General features: G+C 50.0%; 1 protein-coding gene across 1 annotated transcript in view; it reads right to left on the bottom strand.

Annotated features, from left to right (window-relative positions):
• The window catches only part of LOC135050685 (short-chain dehydrogenase/reductase family 9C member 7-like), a 65,623-nt gene extending 53,326 nt beyond the window's left edge, over positions 1-12,297 (bottom strand). The window contains exon 1 of the mRNA XM_063957095.1: positions 12,118-12,297. The gene's annotated coding sequence lies outside the window, so the exon portion shown is untranslated. The remainder of the gene's footprint in view (positions 1-12,117) is intronic.
• Positions 12,298-14,837: the final 2,540 nt, after the last annotated feature.

Here is a 14,837-nt window from a genome sequence, read left to right as displayed (position 1 = left end):
GTGCAATCAACAGACAGGTGAGGCTGAACACATGGGAACAAGCTGCAATTACACAGACTCACCACCGGCAGCAAACAAGAGTATTCTTAAACCAGAGCAACGGGAAAACCTGGCCTGCAAGACAACTATAAACATAAAATAGGAATGAACCACTACCTGTGGTTCATAACAGTACCCTCTCTTTAAGGGTGGGCTCCGAACACCCCATGACACCCACGGGGAACATGAACAGAAGTATAACATAAAATACATAACCAAAATGCAAAACAGGAATGAGCCACAGCCGTGGCTCATAACACTCATTTCATATGCACAAACTGGGCTGGGGCAGGACGCCACTGCTGTATGGAGCAGGCCCAGGAGTGGAATCAGTGGCCAGCGGGGGAACATTGTCCAACTGAGCTGGAGGGTGAGAATTGGCATCTCTATGAGAGCACACTGTGTACCTCACTGAGCCAGTGTGCACAGTCTTGCATAGAATGGATATAAGGGGTTGATGGTCAGTTTCAACAAGCATAAAACTTCTTACAAGACCAAGGCCAGCAGTTCCTTCTCGATCTGAGCATAGCTATATTTTTTCAGTGAGAGCTCTTGAAGCACAACAAATGTGTCTGTCATGCTGCAGACACAGCACAAGAACGTGTTAAGAGGCATCTACAGGTATGTGAACATTGAAGTACTGGAGGACCAGAGGTGTAACTAAGGGGGTCGAGCAAGGCACGTGCCCTGGGCACCTAGGCAGGCCCTGCCGAGGGGGGCGCCACCGGTGACCAGGGCATCATGCCCACTCGCCCCCGCTATTGCTCTTCATGCCCCCGGGCCATCCCCCATCCCGCTGCTATGTGAGGGGAGGAGAGCGCAGCGCCTCTCCTTCCCCTCAATGTGCTGTGTCTGGTCTCAGTTTGGTTTGGTTTGTTTGCCAATCATAACTCATGGACTGGCTCCTGATTGGCTGCCAGTCCACGAGCTCTGATTGGCTCATAAAATGGCACCACGATACCCGCCGCCAGAGACCGGACTTCATGGAGCAGCATTGAGGGGCAGGAGAGACGCAGCGCTGCACCCTCCTCCCCTCACATAGCAGAGGCAACGGTGGGCGGGTGAGCAAGGGGGGGTGGGTTGGTGGGGTGGTAATGTGTATCTTGGGGCAATGTGTATCTGTCACTGTGTGGGGCAATGTGTATCTCACTGTGTGGGGCAATGTGTATTTCACTGTGTGGGGCAATATATATCTGGCACTGTGGGACAATGTGTATCTGGCACTGTGGGGTAATATGTATCTAGCACTGTGGGGCAATGTGTATCTGGCACTGTGGGGTAATATGTATCTGGCACTGTGTATCTGGCACTGTGGAGTAATGTGTATCTGGCACTGTGTGTACTGTGTAAAAAGGTGACTCTGTCGGCATATGGTACAGTACAGTGGAAATATTTTGCAGGTTACTGGTACTTTTTGGGCTCAAAGTACCAACACAAGCCTCCAAGTGCCGCACCCAAACAAGTGCCCTAGGCATGTGCCTCACATGCCTTTGGGGTACCCCTAGAAATGTGCCTCACATGCCTTTGGGGTACCCCTAGAAATATGCCTCAAATGCCTTTGGGGAATTTTGCTTCTGCAGACTGGTATAATACCTGCTTTGTCTTGCTGGCAATACATTTTGCATGGTGCAATCATGAAAGTATTTTTGTTTAGACAAGAAGGCATGTGTTGAATTGTTGATGCTGGTGATCACAAGTATTCCCAGTTCTATGTAATAGTATGTGTTTTTATGATCTTTCTTAAATAGGCCAATCTTTATGTGACGACAAGGACCTCCCAGACCATGGGTCAGGGAACTTTTTTACCTTTTACCCCAAAATATATTTAGATACGCCGACATTACCCCCTTGATTTAAAAGGAAGGAAATCATATATTATTGTGCATATATACTGGTTATCACTGTCTATATGGCATTTCTGAGATACTATATATATATATATATATATATACATACATTTATTTATTTTGTGGCCAATTATATTTTGGCAATGAATGGGTTAATTAACACTTTCTCCCCAAAACACCAGAATGAATGTAAGAAAGATGGATGAGGGGGGATGGGACATGACTTTTAGGAGACAGATGGTCACATCCTCACCTCAGTAATGTCAGTGGGAATTTCTGTTATGTGGGCCACTGTCTGATCCTGCAGAACTCCATCAGCGGTCAGCCACCGAACACTTCAAGTTCTGTGTGTGGGTTGGCGGGCCGTGGGCGGGAGGACAGGACAGAGCAGGAAGGGCGGGCATGAGGAAGCGCGGTGTGATGTCAACACATCACATCGCGGCCAGGAACACAGCACAGGAGGGCCAGGAGCACAGCGCAGGGCGGGCAGGAGGGAGCGCGGTGTGATGTCAGCGGGTGGTCTTCTGTATGCCGACTGACTGGATCCCGGTGCACAGTATACCGGCGCCGGGATCCCGACAGCCGGCATACCGACACTTATTCTCCCTCGTGGGGGTCCACGACCCCCCTGGAGGGAGAATAAAATAGTGTGGCGCGCGTTGCGTGCCACCGTGCCTGTAGCATGGCGAGCGCAGCGAGCCCGCAAGGGGCTCATTTGCGCTCGCCACACTGTCGGTAAGCCAGCGGTCGGGCTCCCGGCGCCGTTATGCTGGTCGCCGGGAGCCCGACCGCCGGCATATCGTAGTGAACCCATGTCAGCATGTCATATCGCGAGCTGGCCGGTGCTGGACGGGGCAGTGTCTCTGCAGCACTACTGTCCATTACCCCCAGGAATTTAATTTTTACCCCATTTGGAGTAATTTACCCCTGTTCCCTGACCACTGTCCTAGACTCAACTACTAGTACTGCAGTGATGTCCTTGGGAACTTCCGGCTGAATGATTGAGCTACAGCACTCACATAACCGATGCATATACATCAACCACTAGTGTGATGTTGGTATCCGGACTCTAGGTCGACACACATTAGGTCAACACATATTGGTCGACACAGGAAATAGACCAACGCGACCATTAGGTTGACATGAACAAGGTCGACATGGAAAAAGGTTGACATGATTTTCTCACATTTTTTTTTTTTTACTTTTTCATACTTTACGATCCACGTGGACAACAAGTGGGAACGGTAACCTGTGCCGAGCGCAGTGGTAGCAGAGCGAGGCACCTTGCCCGAAGCATTGCGAGTGAAGCGAGCCATGCGAGGGGACACGGTGCACTAATTGGGGTACCCCGTCACTTTACAGAAAATACAACACCAAAAAAACATTAAAAACTCATGTCAACCTTTTTCCATGCCGACCTAATGGTCCTGTCTACCCATTTCCTGTGTCGATCTAGTCACTATCGAACAATAGGTGTCGACCTAATGTGTGTCGACCTAGACACTGTCGACCCTGAGTCCCATAACCCGTGATGTTTGCCTACCAGCGCAGTGTTTCATCTGCTGATTTGTGACAGGTTTGTCACTCTTTGCTGTGACTTCACCTATATTTACATGTTGCATAAGCCACTCCTACCACCAGTGAGGCTATTGATGATGGTTTTAGCCCTGCCTACTTTGTGTTTGCCCAGCCTACAACTGATTTATGTGAGGCCACTGTCAGAATATTTTGCAGGACCACTTGAAATTCCTCATCTACCTCTGAAGGTGTTATAGTTATTAACTTAGCATTTTATAAATATATCTGACTACATTTCTTGTTACTAGACATTTACCATTTTTACTCCAAACTACTCACAAATTATAGACTATTTGAGGAGTGTTCATTCTATTCATCAAATGTACAATATACATTATCAACATTATTACAGTTTCTAACATACTGTAATTGAGAGATAAACATTACACGGTGTAATAATAACTTTTGTTACATGCTTGTTTTTATTTTTGATTCACAAGTTTCAAATTTAACTTCAACAAATATATAAACCATTCAGCATCCTATTACTACATCTTCAAAAAGAACTACAGTATGTCACCCTAGAAACTGAAAGGTCGGTCAGGTCAACCTATCAAAGCTGGACCACATCCCTTGGTTTTCTGCCACCCTGATACTTATTTCAGATTCATCTGCTGATGTAGCTATGTTTATTTACCCTGTACTTGTCCTATATTGTCTTCAACTGTAAAACACTGTTTTCCTGTTTTGATTATTCGTTTATGTACTCTGTACTTGGGCGCTGCAGATCCCTTTTGGCACCATATAAATAAATAAATAAATACTACTAATAATAAAAATAATAAAGCAGCTATTGAAACCTATTACCACTCAAACTATTAAATGCTCACACCATTTAAAACTCTCCCCCTACCTAACAGAATACTAGAGTTGCAGGGCCATAACCTCCGTAGTTTGGTATAATTCACCCCAGGTAGTACTGTCTGTAACGGTTCATGTCCAGACAATATAAACTTAAAAAGAGACTTGTGTCAACTGTGAACAGACACTGTACTGTTTATATTAGAACTGCACCCACTTGTCAACACTGAGACAAAAGGAGCGCAGGCTGCCAAAATGGCACCCGAAGCGGGATACGGGAAGGGGCAGCGGGCGGCCCGCGGGCCAACAGCATGAAGGTAGGGATGGGGGGGGGGGGCAGGTATGCCCGGCCTCCCTTTCACACTTGGGAAATAGGGGCAGCCAGTTAGGCTGGAGATGGGAGGTCAAATCAGGAGGGGGTTAAAAGGCTAGAGGCAGGGGGCGTCAGTATTCACCCAGGTAACAGCACAGTGCAGCACGGTGGGGTCGATTTAACGGCCATAAGCGAAGGCATGCCTGTGGCCACAGAGTCAAATGGTCCAGAAGCCGGGATAGAGGAGCCAGGTACATTGGGAACAGCGTAACCATGCAGGCCCTTCTCTCAGAGCAGACGGCATTGGTCACAGTCCCATGGAAGAGCATCGCCAGCGGCAAGCAGCGGAAGTCACTTTTCACCAACAAGAGCTTACAGCAGGCAACGCCGGGTGTGTCGAGGATGCAGCTGTTTCAGGCATGCAGAGAGGCAGGAACAGCGGTACCAGAATCAGGAGCAGCGGTCTGAGTATTGGGGAGGCAGCGGGCAGCATCGTAATCCACAGAGGTGTTGGACCACCAGCACAGAGCAACTGGAGCATCAGCATGTGTCGCCAGCTTTCGTCACACTGAACAGGACACCACAGGAGAGCAGCGTAAATAACGATCCACGCTACAACACGCCACTGTGAGGCAGAAGCAGCGCTACCAGCATCAGGAACGGGAGCAGCGGTCTGGGTATGGTGGAGGAAGCGGGCAGCATCGTAGTCCACAGATGTGTTGGACTAACAGCACAGCGCAACGGGAGCATCAGCACATGTCGGCAGCTTTCGTCATGCAGAACGGAACACCGCAGGGAAGCATCGCAAATCATGATACGCTAGGGTCGGCGATGCTCCAACGCTTCTCACGGACTGTGTAAAGCATGTCCAGATGGTAGGGACACTGCTGTGCACTTTGCTTGGCGCCAGGACTGCATCAACTGAAAGAATCATCGCTGGGGGCGGCGCAGTTGAGGAGGAGACGACACACAGGAACAGTGAGAACATTGTCAATAACAGCAATCCGCGTAATGTCATTGTTACGCCAGGAAATGTGCGGAATGTACAGAACGGTAGCAATGCTGTGGTTAAATTTGCGGGGGAGCCTTGTAATAGCTACAAGGTGCAGCTGGGCTTAGGCCCTCATTCCGAGTTGTTCGCTCGCTAGCTGCTTTTAGCAGCATTGCACACGCTAAGCCGCCGCCCTCTGGGAGTGTACCTTAGCTTATCAAAATTGCGAACGAAAGATTCTCAAAATTGCGAATAGAAATTTCTTAGCAGTTTCTGAGTAGCTCGGGACTTACTCTGCCACTGCGATCAGTTCAGTCAGTTTCGTTCCTGTTTTGACGTCACAAACACACCCAGCGTTCGCCCAGACACTCCCCCGTTTCTTCAGCCACTCCCGCGTTTTTACCAGAAACTGTAGCGTTTTTTCACACACTCCCATAAAACGGCCAGTTTCCGCCCAGAAACACCCACTTCCTGTCAATCACATTACGATCACCAGAACGAAGAAAAAACCTCGTAATGCCGTGAGTAAAATACCAAACTTCTTAGCAAATTTACTTGGCGCAGTCGCAGTGCGAACATTGCGCATGCGCAATTAGCGGAAAATCGTTGCGATGCGAAGAAAATTACTGAGCGAACAACTCGGAATGACCACCATGGTTTTACCCAACTGCTAAAAAATTTCCTGCTGCGATCAACTTGGAATTACCCCCTAGAGCAGTGCCCTGCGGAGCAAAATAAGGATGATGTGCAGCCTTTGTGCAAGCGGGCACCCTGTAGGATGCATTTTCGTGTCAGTAGCAGGACATTTGCCTGTACTAACCAGAAAGGGGATAGAAAAAGGGGTTTCAAAAGATATACGCTCATTAAGGGAGGCAGGTTTGAGGGAAAAGGAGAAGGCCAAACAAAAGGGAGAAACGCAGTCATACAGCTATAAAACAAGTGACCATTGGCTGAGCAGCATAATGTGTACCATTGCTTCCTCTCAGCACTGGACTTGTGAGTTCAATTCCTGACCGGAGCTATATCTGTGTGGAGTTTGTATGTTACGCCTGTGTCTGCCCGGTTTTCCTCTGAGTGACATTGTTTTTCACCCGGAGGCAGCCATGTGCATGTTAAAACACACCAATTCCATATATTCCGTGTACAAGGAACACAGAGGTAAGGTGTGGTGAAAATATGATGAGGTTGTCGGGGCAAAGGCTGCGGGCATGAAGCCCATTGACTTCGGTACTAGGGACTAGTTATGCGTGCATCCGCACCCAGTGCAAGTACAGGCACGCATGCACGTTCTGTGGCGTGAACCATGCCGTCAAGGAGTGCAACAGAGAGAGGGGTAGTCACCCACAAAAGGGGCCCGCATCAGCAGGCACTAGGAAAAGTGAATAGTCCTGTGGATGTGGGCAGGGTCCTGGCAGGCCGGCCCAGGTATCCCAAGTTTAAGGAAGCCAATTTGCTGTGAGGGGGCTTCAAGGATGGTTTTAGGGTACCTATAACCAGAGAGGTCATGCCCACCAGTAGCTCCAGGGACATAAGGTCCATAAGGAAGCAGTCGGGGGTGGTATGCGAGAAAATCCCTAAGGAGCTAGCGTTAGGCAGGACGGCGGAGCCATTCGCAGCCATTGCCAGGATGGGTAATTTCGCCTTTGGGGCAGGAGGTCAGGCGCATCTAACATCTGTCCTACCCTGAAGGGGCGTTGGTGACCAATGCGTTAGGTAAGGAACTATGCTCGGGGCAGTACCAGTCAGTTGATGTGGCCATTAGGACGGTCCGAGCACAAGGAAGGGCATGCAGGACTGTCTTATGCCCTGTTAGCCACTCAAAAGACACCCCCCATCCAGGTGGGGGGGTTTTAACACCTTTTTCAAAAGCAGGAGTAATTGAAGACACTGTGTTGAGCCTGCTTGTCCAGTTATACACACTCAAAAGCATTTTGTTTGAAGCTCAGAGTTTAATTTTATGGCTGTCATTCAGGAAGCAGCCTTATCAGGTACTTCTCTTGTGAGGTGTGTGATAGGGTGTGGTTCGTTTTATCGACAGTATCTAGGTCGACAATGTTTAGGTCGACCACTATAGGTCGACAGTCACTAGGTCGACATGGATGGAAGGTCGACAGGGTTTCTAGGTCGACATGTGCTAGGTCGACAGGTCTAAAGGTCGACATGAGGATTTATTTATTTTTTTGTCGTTTTCTTCGTAAAGTGACCGGGATCCCAAATTAGTGCACCGCGTCCACTCGCATGGCTCGCTTCGCTCGCCATGCTTCGGGTATGGTGCCTTCGCTCCGCTACCGCTTCGCTCGGCACACTTTACCGTTCCAATCGTAGTCCACGTGGATCGTTAAGTATGAAAAAATCCAAAAAAAAATTAAAAAATTTGAAAAACTCATGTCGACCTTTAGACCTGTCGACCTAGCACATGTCGACCTAGAAACCCTGTCGACCTTCCATCCATGTCGACCTAGTGACTGTCGACCTATAGTGGTCGACCTAAACATTGTCGACCTAGACACTGTCGATCTTCAGACCGGATCCCGTGTGGGGTGTGGTTCGTTTTATAACCCCTGGGAACAGGCAGAGTCTGGAAGCCAGGTATCAGGCCTTTTGAGCTGTCCCACATTACAGGTCCCCCCTGTGGTGAAAAATAAACCTCCTGTCTTTTTACAATCCAGCCAAGGGGAATTACAACTGTCCCCTATGTGAATTACAGCCTGGCATGCAGTTTAAGAAATTACATTTACAATATAGGGAATAACATGATACTACATGCCAGTATATATCATATTTCAGGATCCGATCTTGTTATGGATCCTGATATTGGGAGCCCTAAGGGCAAAGCTGGGCAGAGAGTCAGCTTTTAGGCTGCTTCCCCTGCATCCGGAGAGCTTCAGTCTCATGGGCCAAAGCGGTGGTGGGTAATTTTTCAGGGGAAAATGTTTGCCGATGGGCTGCGCAATTTTCAGGCACTGTCTTCAGAGCATTCAGCTCTTCCCTGCAGTGGTGCCGGCAGTTGCGCGCAGGGTCAAGGGCCATAGCACACCACTAGACGCTTTTCTGGGGGCAGGGCCACAAGCTGCAGCACGGCCAATTGCTGCGCGAACTACAGGTCATGCTGGAGGTATTCAACGTGCATATCGCGCCAGAGAAACTGAGGGCCCAAGACAGTCTTTGCATACTTGGGGCAGAGTGATCACTGTCGGCAGGTGAGCAGGTAAAACACGGGAGACAGCGCATACCCCTGACCCCAACCATCGATGTGGGCAACCATCGATGTTTTTGTCTTGCGATGGCAGAAGGCAAAAAAGTTTTCTATCATTTTATGTCAGGTCGCTGGTCCAGCGGCCGGTAGCTAGCAGAGGTAGGGCCGTGGAGCCTCCATTTTCGATGGTTCATAACCAGTTTTTGCGGATGAGGGATGGAAGAACAGTGAATGTCGAGGGTTCACGACCATCCAGGTTTACAGTCAGTAATGAGGGGTCATAAAGTATATATCTATTTGTCTTGATGCATAGGACCGCGAGCTGGCGGTTTAGCAAAAGAGGTACAGAGGGACGGCAAATTCCGACGGTGCAAACCGTCACAGTTTTCATGAGAGCGAGGAGGTTAGAAGTGTTTGGCAATCAATGTCTGTTGATGCTCTGGCCCGCAAGCTGCTGAATTTAGCAAGGAAAGTAGGGGGAGCAGTAAAACTGAGGGTTCAAGGCATCGATGTTGGCATATGATAGGAGGTTAGGAAGGTTTGCTAACTAACTGCCTTAAAGCGTTAGGCCACGGGCTGCCGGCAGTGGAGGTGCAGAGAGACAGCTGGTTCCCGAGGGTTCATAACCATTGATGTTTGCACTTAGCGTGCTGCTGGTTTTGTTAGCAGAAGTTAACGGAAATGTAGTTAGGCCCGGGCGCGGGTATTGAGATAAGCTGTGGCAACATGAGATTATCACAATGGTTTCTTGGTCAGGAGCGGCGCAAGGCACATCCAGAAACAGCCAGGTCACCCAGTCAGGCTCGGCAGTTTTGTGGCAGGTGAAGCACAGCGGCTGGCAGAGATGCGGGAATCAGGGAGTGCCCAGCAGTGGCCAAAGCAGTCTGTCTGGCCAAGGGGCTGGCCAGGAAAAAAAGCAGCATGACGGTGGCCCCCAACAGGCGGGCCAGGGGCATAAGGACCCACAGGTTAGCCAGCATGCATGTCCAATCCAGACAGAGGAACATGGGAGCCATGTGCCAGCAAGCAAAGAGGGGGCTAGCGGCACGGCGCCTGCGCAGCAGCGACTTGTTCAGTGCAAAGCAAATACCTGAACTGGCAGGTTTAGGGCCGGGGCAGTCAAAGTGCCCCCCCATTCGGGTAGTGAAGCGGGACTGCCCCTGGCCTTTTATAACAAGAGAACCGTACAAGTCTGCAGGAGAGAGCGCGGCAGTGCCAATTAGTGGGAAGCGCTAGGCTGCATGCCAGAAGGGCTGGCAGCTTCTTGATTACTGATAGATAAGAGGTGAAAGGTGCCGGCTGGCAAGGTAGGTGGTACCTTGGTCAGCGGGGGACCCGGCACGGGAGGTGCTTGAGGGCCAGGTATTGTTTCAGTAGGTTGCAGGGTGGGGGCTTCAGCCCTCAGGCGTGCCTGAGAACCTAGTTTGGTGGGAAGTAGCAGTGCGCAAGGCATAGGGAGTGGTGTAAGCCAGCTGAGGTGGGCAGATTCACCATCCTTGAGCGGCCGCATGCCAGGCTCTAGCTGTCGATGGCAGGCCAGTCGGCTGGGCATCAGGCGAGCGTGATCTGCGGGGGCTGGCTCCAGAGGAGGGGGCATAGCTGAGGGCCTACAGGTAGGAGGTGGCACGCCCCAGGTTGGTTGATCAATGAATGGTCATTGACAGGTTTCTGCCTTGCCCACCGTTTCTCTGTCCTTACCCTACAACTGGAAATAAGGTAATGAAAATAAAACTGTGGCCAATGATTCAATCCCATATATTGCTTCTGAGTATGATTTTGGGTTATTAGAGTTGGTTTAGCGGGAACGCAGCTGAGTGCCCTCTCCCCCTTAAGAACATTGCAGCTTTGGAGGGAGGGAGTGTTCCCAAACTACAGGGTGCACTACAGTGCCGTAACTAGACATTTTAGTGCTGTGTGCAAGAAACAGCATCGGCGCGCCCCCTCCCCCCCCCCCATATACAAAACAGGGTCAATGCGCGTGCCAAAAATATAGGGATGTTGCTTCATGGGGAAGGGGCATGGTCAGAGCTCCCTTTTACACATTACATTAGGCAGAGCTCCCTTTTACACAGTACAGCAGGAATAGTCCCCTTTTACACATTACGACAACAGAGTCCCCCTTTTTACACATTATGGCAGCAGAGTCCACTGTTTACACATTACGGCAGCAGAGTCCCCCTTTTTACACTAAACAGCAGCAGAGTTCCCCTTTTTTACACATTAGGCAGGCAGAATCCCCCTTTTTTTACACATTAGGCAGGCAGAGTCCCCCTTTTTTACACACTACAGCAGCAGAGTCCCCCTTTTTTAAACACTACAGCAGCAGAGTCCCCCATTTTTACACATTAGGCAGGCAGAATCCCCCTTTTTTTTGTGTGTGTGTCTGCTCTGGAGTGAGTAAGTGTGTGTGTGTTCTGTCAGTCACCTGGAGGTGGTAGGCAGCATCCAGGCACAGAGCCTCTCCTGGGGACCGGGACACATGCTGCAGCGACGCTACAAGCAGCATGAGAGCGGGTCCAGGAGTAACCTCTGACAGCACTCCACACCCCGCCAGCAGCAGACAGCCAGCAGGAGTCCCATTCTCCTGCACTCACAGCGGGACTCCCGGCGGCAGCTGGACACGGGGCAGCTGTAGGGTAGGTGTGCTGCCAGATGGTGCGCTTTGCACACATTTGCGCTGTGGGCAAGGCACCCTCGGCACACACCTAGTTACAGCACTGGTGCACCACAGTGCAAACACATGGAAACCACACATTTCTGCTAGTTTAGGAGAGAGACAAGTTGATAGAAAATGACTTTATACAGAAGGCTACAGTTTAATTCATGTGTATCAAGGGTCTAGTTCCTGTAAAACAGAATTTATAAGGCAAACCAGGAGGAAATATGATACTTAGGGGGACATTTACTAGGCAGTGATAAGCAGAGAAGTGAGCCAGTGGAGAAGTTGCCCATGGCAACCAAACAGCGCTGAAGTAACATCTATAATTTGCATACTATAAAATGATACAGAGCTGCTGATTGGTGATGGGGCCAATTCTCCACTGGCTCACTTTTTCGTTCTTATCACGGCTTAGTAAATGTCTCCCTTAGATTTATCCAGCCCTGGAGAGTGATAAATTGCCCGGTGATAAAGTACTAGCCAATCAGCTCCTAACTGTAATTTTTCAAACACAGCCTGTAACATGACAGGTAGGGGCTGATTGGCTGGTACTTTATCACCGTGCAATTTATCACTCTCCAAGGCTTATTTAATCTGGGCCTATGCTCAGAAAACTGGAATACTTTACAGCCCTAGCCCTAATGTCTAGAATGGCTGTTAGCTTTTCTTTTAGATACGTGTTGTAGAACTCACCTCTATGCCTGAAGATATTTAGTAAGTTGAATTTTGTGCAGCACAGTCCAAAGTTCACAGTCAGTGTAGTAAGAGAAAAAGTGATCTCCTAAAGTCACACAGGGTAACATTAAGCAAGAAAAGGAGAAGAGCAAATCAGTATTGTGACAGACCTGTCTGTGTAGCTCTCCTAGGAAAGGAAAGGATTTCTACTCTGTGAAAATGTGGATAACCCGGTTTAGATCTCTTGTTAAGTATACATTTACCAGGTGATTCATTGCACCCTACGGGTGCTCTTCACACTGCCGTAAGGGGCTACGCCCCCTTAACCCTTGCACGCCCTTGTGGCGTGCAATATTTGTAGTATATGGAGTATTACCTCCAATCATAATTGTGTAAGTGGTTAAATATTGCACGTAAAAAGGGCGTGCGATGGTTAAGGGGTCATAGCCCCTTGCTACAACGTGAACAGTGTACGCAGGGCCTGATGAATCACCTAGTAGGTGATGTGGTTGGGGGAGTGGTGAGTGAGGGGGAGACGCGGATGGGGAGGGGGTCCGGGGGTGCCACAGGTGGGGGAGGGGCAGTTGTGGGGGTGCAGCAGGTGGGAGAGGGGCGGGAGCGGTGGGTGGGGGAGGGTTGGGTGCGAGGGTGTTGCAGGTGGAGGAGCCACCATGGGTGGGGGAGAGGCGGGTGCGGTGGTGCCATGGGTGGGAGAGGGGGTCTGGTGTCACCACGGATGGTGGCGGGGGAGTGTGGGGGTGCCACAGATGGGGACCGGAGGTACTGCGAGTGGGGGAGGGGCGGGTAATGCTTCCCCTCCTGGAAGCAGCTAAGCTGCTGTCCTCTCTTTGGCAGTGGCTCTCCCGGAGACTCGCACAGCAGCCAAGCAGCCGGTCACTATTGTTAGCGCCAGTGTCCCAACGTTTCACATTACAGGGAAGAAGATGCACTGCTCCCAACAACCCTAAGGGCTGGAATGCTTGGACGCTAAGGGCTGCTGTGAGCTGTAGTTTATTTAGTGTGTCTACTTCCCTGTAATGTGGTGTGTTGGGACACCGGCGCTAACAATAGTGACTGGCAAGAACTGACTGACTGTCTGAATCAATGTAAAAGGTGAGAGTGCTGTGCAGTGTCAGTGATTCAGCATCCATACATTACCCTCCGCGATATCACCCACTCTATCCGTTACATTAGCCAGGTGCTGTGTTGCAGAGTCAGGGTCTCTGGGGATCTGGGTGCGGCTGTGGCGGGGAGGCACTTCTGTGACATCATGCGCAAAGGATCTTTGGGGCTCAGAGAGTATGCGGCACAGGGAGGGCTATGAAAGCCATTTCGCTGTGCCGCTTACACATCTATGCCGGTGGCCGCAGCAGCTTTTGTTCCCCCTGTGCCACGGCTAGGGAGTGGGGATTGTTGATGCTGGAGGGGGCAGGCTGACTGGCAGCAGTACATAGGCCCTCATTCCGACCTTTTTGCACTGCTGCGACCAGGTAATCGCCGCCTACAGGGGATGGGGGTAAATGCTGTGCAGGGGAGCGATCGCTTGTGCAGTCTCTGCACAGCTCAGGACTTACTCACCCGCTGTGACGATCCGGCCTGGAGGTGACGTCAGGATCCCTCTCTGGAAATGGCCAGGCACGGCTGCATTCGGCCAAACTCTCCTTCAAAACGGTGAGTTGGCACCCCCAGCCGGCCTTTTCCTGTCATTCTTCTTGCGTTCGCCACTGCGAATGATTTCATCATTGTCTTCGTCGTCGCCGTGCAGCGACACGCCTGTGTATTGCAGCCCGCATGCATGCGCATTTGAGACCCGATCACACGCCTGCAAAAAACTGCAGAGTGCGAACAGGTCGGAATGACCCCCATAGGACGCTGCAGTAAAAGGATTTTTTTTCCCTATCTACAGTGCAGAGACTTGCTGCAGACGCAGTGGCATACCCTCCAGCTGTACCTTTTTGGCAGGTACAGTACCTTTTTTATGGTCTGTACTAATTTTTTGCTCTCCAAACTTCCATTGAAAGTATAGGAAGAGGGGCGTGGTCACATCACTGTACCCGTGGCCATGCCCCCTTTTGGAATTTGAAGTGATTTTTATGTGTAAATTGTTGGAGGGTACTGTATGTTGCTGCAGATACCCTGGGACTATTTTAGGGTGTGGGCCTGGAGCTAACCTGTGTGGGAGGGCGTTTCATGGCCAATCAGATGTGGACAGGGTGTGCTAGACCTGCTGCTAACCCAATGAGAGCTCCTAGCCACGCCCAGCGTTATACACACAGGCACAGAGTCACAGATCTGGGCTATTATATAGGAGATTGTACATATTATATGGCCAAGGAAAGCTCAACTGAAATACAAAACAGCTTTACTTTATATTGATATTGATTTGACGTCCTTATGAATAGTCACATATAAACATGGGTATCAGCAACCATGTTCCTGCACACATGCACGTTCATGTCTATGGGCCTGATACAGGGATGTGTGCTAGTGCTGCTGCCGCAAATACTATGCGATACTATGCAAATGTCACAGTTGCCGGCAGTTGTATTGAGATGTGTAATACTCAGGTAAGTATCATGAAAGCTACACCTTCCTGGTAAGTATTTGCTAACTCAGCTCAGTCAGTTAAATTCAACAGTACAATATAAAGTCTCACTGCACTGGAACTTGTCAGTGGAGTCTACATGCTGTAAAAGTTTTGAAATGGTTAACACAAGCATTGGATGATCATAATGGAT

This window comes from Pseudophryne corroboree, chromosome 2 (genome assembly GCF_028390025.1).
Source record: "Pseudophryne corroboree isolate aPseCor3 chromosome 2, aPseCor3.hap2, whole genome shotgun sequence".
Lineage (NCBI taxonomy): Eukaryota > Metazoa > Chordata > Amphibia > Anura > Myobatrachidae > Pseudophryne > Pseudophryne corroboree.
Note: the sequence above shows the minus strand (reverse complement) of the source record. Positions and strands in the feature narration are given on the sequence as shown.